We start from the raw sequence: 5,491 nt of genomic DNA, 5'->3' as shown, positions 1-5,491 counted from the left end.
GGCGGGGGCTTCGGACGCATCGGCCGAGCGGCGGCGGGACAGTTCAGGCCTCGGCGGAGGCCGCCGCCTCCCCGCGGCCCTCCCGCCGCCCCGCCGCGCTATCCCGCTCCGGCGGCGGCGGCCGCCGCTCCCTCCTGCCCGGGCGGGCGGCGGCTCCGCTCCCCCGCTCCCGGCTAAGGCAGCGGCCGCGGCCCCGGCGGTAACCGCCGACCGTTCCCCCGCCGACCCGGAAGCGGAGCGGCGCAAACAGGAAGTCGGAACGCCGGTCCGGCAGCCACCGCGCATGCGCCAGCCGTCGGCTGCCCGCCTGCCTCCTCGTTGCGGCGCCGGCCAATGGGGAGCGAGGGCGGGAGGCAGCGGCGGGTATGGCGGCGGCTGGGGGCTGCCCCCTTCGCGGCGGCCGGTGGGTCTCGACGGTGAGGGGCTGGCGGGTGGTAGCGTCCCGCTCAGCGTGAAGGGCTCCGAGAGCCGCAGAGTTTAAAGCTGGTGTGTGTTGTTCAGCTTCTACTTGCTCCCCGGTGCACGTAACATCCCGCCGGCTGCTCAGTCTGTAGTCACGGGGACACCCTGGTGTGGTGAGGCGATGGCCAGGCTTGGCCCGCCTTAAGGCTGCGTGCGCAACCCGACTTCTCCTCCTGGAACTAGCATTTACTGCTTTGTTTATCGCTCATTCTTGCCTGCAAGTGTACTTGTAAGCAGCAGCACTTCCTTAGGGAAGCCTTTGCTGCTTAACAGAGGTTTAACGGAGTAGCAGCTACTGTTAGCGTACGCCTGCGTGCTGGGAGAGTCTTCCCAGCCTTGTTTAAGCCTGCTTATCCTTCGTCTTTAACCAGTTTAGCTCCAATTCCCAACGCTCAGATTTTTAGTATACCTTGCATTTTTATACCAGCCTACATTTCCAGCATGAGGAAAAAAAAAAAAAAAGAGTTCTGTAATTTCGAAGGACTGAGTATTACATCGTGAGAACTAGGTAAAAAGAAAGGTCACAAAATTGAATTACAGCCATCATTGGCAGTAAGCACACCAGAAACCAAACTCCACTTCCTTGGGCAAATAAAATCCTTCAGGCCAGCTCACTGGTCACATAAGCTGTGTGTGCTGGCAAAGCCCTCTCCCTGGTTCAATGCAAATATTTTCATGCTATGTGATTGACTAATGCCTGTAATTCAGCATCAGGAAAGTATGAAAAATGACCCTAATTAATTCCATGTAATATTGGATGTGTAACAGCTGCAGAATCTGAGCTGGAGTTTAGGTTGCCAATAGATACTGCTAACTTAAGGGTAATAAAAAAGACCAACAAACCTTCCTGGGCCAGGTGTGAGATACTACTGCTGTCAAAAAGCAAAACATGAAACAAAGAAGTTCAGAGTTAACTTGAAAATCGAGTCCCCTGTTTATAAAATATTTCAAATGTTCAGTTAAACTGCTCAGATAACTTTAACTTTTCTCCTTTGTGCTCCAGTTTTCTGTTTGCTTACTCACAGATATAAAGTCTAGTTCTAGAAATCACTGTGCACAAAAAAAAAAATTGCAATTGCTGAGTCATTACATTCCAGTATAAATTGTGTTGATCAAGGGCTTTTTTCTGAGAACTTTACAAAGGTCAGAGACTGTTGCCACCAATATCTTAATTATTTAAATTATCTTTGTAAAGTGCACTGTATTGGAATGATGTTTAAATTAACTTTTTTTTTCCCAAAATGACTTTGTAGTTAATATCCATTAAAAAATTAACCTTGAAGAAGGTGCTGGATTACATAATTTGTATACCTGTGGAGCTTAATGGTTTGCCTTTTGTGATCTGTACCAGGAATGTTTTAATTTTCTTAAGTTCAAACTAGTACAAACTCTCTTTTTTTAATTTTTTTTTTTTTCCTAGCACTGTTCATGGTATCTTTTGAAGCCGGAAGGGGAGAGGAGACTGCACAGGTCCCCAGCCAGAACTCTGAAAGTAAGGGAAAGGACTGAAATCAAGATGCCAGAGACACATATATGGAAGAGGGTAAAGTGAGACCTTATCTGGGGAGAGGATCATGCAGAGAATGGAAGGAGGAAGAATGTTTGGAGGTGTCAGAAGCTGCAAAGGTGCTCAGATATGTCAGGGTATATGAGAAAGAGAATGAAGGAGGAGAAATGGAGAAAGGCAGGTGGTATGGCAGGCTCATGGGGTGTACAATGGAGTATGAAAAACAGAAGGATGAGGAGAGGAGGAGCAGTTGCCATAGATAGCAGAGAAGCAAATGTGAAAGGGCTGGAATGGTCATCTGAAAAGCTGGAGACATATGGATGGCTTACAGGCACGTGAAGATATGGGGAATGCAGAAAGCATGAGCAGCTGCAGATTAGCAGTATCGGGGGCTCCTGTGAGCTATGAGATCAAAGGTCTGAGTAGGTTTTCAGTGCTTTGTCCTTTGTTTATGTAATGTTGTGAATGGGAGGGAAGGCAGTGCCGGCTGCTTGGGATGAGGGAGCAGTCTTCCTGACAGTCTGGGAGCATTCTGCCTAGCAGCCCAGTCACAGTGATCGCTGCGTAGATGAGGCAATTTCTACAAAAAAAGACACACAAGAGAAAAAATAAAACAGCCCCAAGAAAAACTAAAATTGATAGTTGGAGCTGTATAGTTGGAGGGATCGTAAGGTACCTGTAGCATAGGAGCTTGGAAATAGTGTTCTTATTTGCATCCAGATGACCAAGTATGCATACGCCTTATTTAATTAACTTATTTCAAGTAATAGGACTAGCATTGAAAACCAAGTGGTTAAGAGCTACAATGGTTGGTTGAGTCACTGAGTATGTTTATGACCGCAGAGCTAAGTATAACCTGAGCTGTGGGGATGATCCTAATTACAACCTTACTATTAGATATGCAATTATCAATATATACTTATACATACTTATAAGCTGCATTTTGGAATACAGACTGTTCCTCTGTTTTCAGTGAAATCTAACTCCTATTTACAAGTATATTATTAAGTTCTGACAAAATGAAAAATAAGTTAATTCTTCAGTGAATAAAATATATCTTAAAATGTTTTCTCTGAAATAGTAATAAATCCAGTCATGTTTCATCAAAAACAAAGATTATCAGCAAATCTGAACAATAATTACTCTTACTGAGAAACAGCACCAATAACAGCAGAAGGTTAACCATAGTGGCATCTGCTTAAAAAACAGTCAGGCAGAAAGGAAACTTTTTACTAAGAAGTCTGGATTAAAGATATCCTGTCAGCCTACAGACTTTTTATACCTTACACACGAGATGACTGCTTTCTAGGTAAGAAAAGGTAAGGAGGCCATCCTGCAGGGGCCATCCTAAGGGCTGGTGTGGCTCTAGATGCAACGTCTGCCCATTCCTTATGCCACTCATGTGAACAAGTCCAACATGCTGGAATTCCTGCTGATGTACAGGGGTATCCATATTGCATGTGCAGTGAATTCAGTCTGCTTGAGAGGTAGGATCCCCATGTATCTGCAGTAGGCTCAGGGCGTCTGACATTGAGCGTTGTGTGGCTTGGCTGTGTGGTTGCAATGACTGCTAAATCTAGTGCAAGAGGGGCAACAGGAGCCCAGGGAAGACAGCAAGCAGGCCTCCCTTTTTAGTTACAGTTTGCTGTTAGATCATTTTCACTGTAATATGAAGCTGCACCATGAGTCGGGATCTTCTGAGCGCTAATCATGGCTCTGATATCAACTCCATGGTGGCTGCAAGCAGCTTATTTAACTGCAGGGTTGGTATCTGTGAAGTATAAATAGTAGTAGCTAGGTACTTGAGAGCACTGTAAGGTTCAATTAGATAATGTAAGATAAGTTTAATTAAGTATTTTAATTTTCAAAGTGTTGATTAAAAATGCTTGAATGTTGAGTCATGATGTTGTAGTTGTACACTGTCACATGTCCCAAAGGTTTATTCATACGCTAAACAACAGGGGACAGGTTTATTATCCAAAAATCAAGACAGCACAGCATGTGGCCCCAGCGTCTTACTGAAACCTGTTATCACGATGCGATTATTTATTTTTGAGAAGAGAAACTTTGATTTGAAAGAGCTGTTTTGTCTCCTGCGGATACAATCTGTCATGATTCAGTTTTGCATATATAATATGGGTATTTGCCATGCCAAGGAGCAACATCTGACTGAATGTGACTTTATTACTAATTCTGTATTAGTTTTCCTCTGTTGTAATAGAAGGATGTTGCTGAGATTGCATTTGGTATTCAGAAAGCCTGTGTAGTAATCGCCTTGAAAAGGAGGGGCATCCCTAGCTTCAGCTAAGTAACTATTAACAGCTGTGATTAAAGGCTGTAGTTCAGCAGTGGTGGGAGACCTAGGTAGCTCCTCAGCATTCATGTGGCACTAATCTGCCTGGGTATTAGATTGAGATGCTAAAAAGTTTAAGGAGACTCAGGTCTCTGTTGGGATTAGAAGACATTCAGTGTGGACTGTGGGGACAGAAAGTTGATGTCTTAAAAGTCAGGCATATCCATATGAGGTAAACTGATAGGCTGTACCTGCCACTGGAAATTTCCAGCAATAAGAAGCATCTCTTGTGGTTTATCATGGCTCAGATTTAGTTTGCCTGAAATACTGTGTTTAGACACAGGCTTCTTTGCTAGATCCATCTGCCTTCTTTACTAAGTACTCTGTCTCAGTAAGGGGTTCAGGTGGTCCACTGTGATGAGTGTATTTTGTATTTCAGTCCTTTTACTCAAAAGGGTGACTGGCCAATCTTTGTGCAATATCTTTCTCTCATTACATGATTAAACAAAATTCCTTGTTACCAAATATACTATTCGTACTGATGTCTATCTCACTGCAGACCCTAAAGAAAGTGAATGTACTAACCATGGTGAAACAATGGTGGTTAGATTGATATTTGTACAATTTGAAACTTAGCTATACATTAGACTCTCTTTGATTGTTCTTCGCTTATGTCTTTATGAAATTCAGGATTACGTCAGTGAAGTCCCGCAGAAGTCAGGAAGGTGTAAGGTACCCAGACATTCACAGCAACTATGCAGAGGCAATGTATATGCCAACCACTTATGTTTCACCAGTAAGATGTACATAGCTTTTCAAAGCCCTGACAGTCTAAAAAGCAAACTTTTGGGGGCTCCATATCTCTTCCTTCTCTTGCACTGCACAGAATGTTCACCATAAATGTTCCAGATTTTAAAGTCAGCATAAATTGCTTTATGTTTAGGATGTGTAAGGCTAGATGTTTGAATATGGAGAATCAGACTAAGTTATGCCAAAAAAACTTGAATTTGTGCAATCCTTTATCTATTTTCCTTGTGCAAATGCTATTTTGCCTGCATACATTTGCAATACAAATGCAACTTGAGTGTGTTCATATGAAAATGTGTCATTATGTAGGAATTTATATGCAATGATAGATACTATTTTCAAGAAAAAAATTTGTAATGGTGATTGTCTCTTTCAAGTACAGACTGCTCTTAAAACAAGAAGAGCTGTGCCTATATGAAGAA

This window comes from Phaethon aethereus, assembly GCF_964289735.1.
Source record: "Phaethon aethereus genome assembly, chromosome: 4".
Taxonomy (NCBI): Eukaryota; Metazoa; Chordata; class Aves; order Phaethontiformes; family Phaethontidae; genus Phaethon; species Phaethon aethereus.
Note: the sequence above shows the minus strand (reverse complement) of the source record.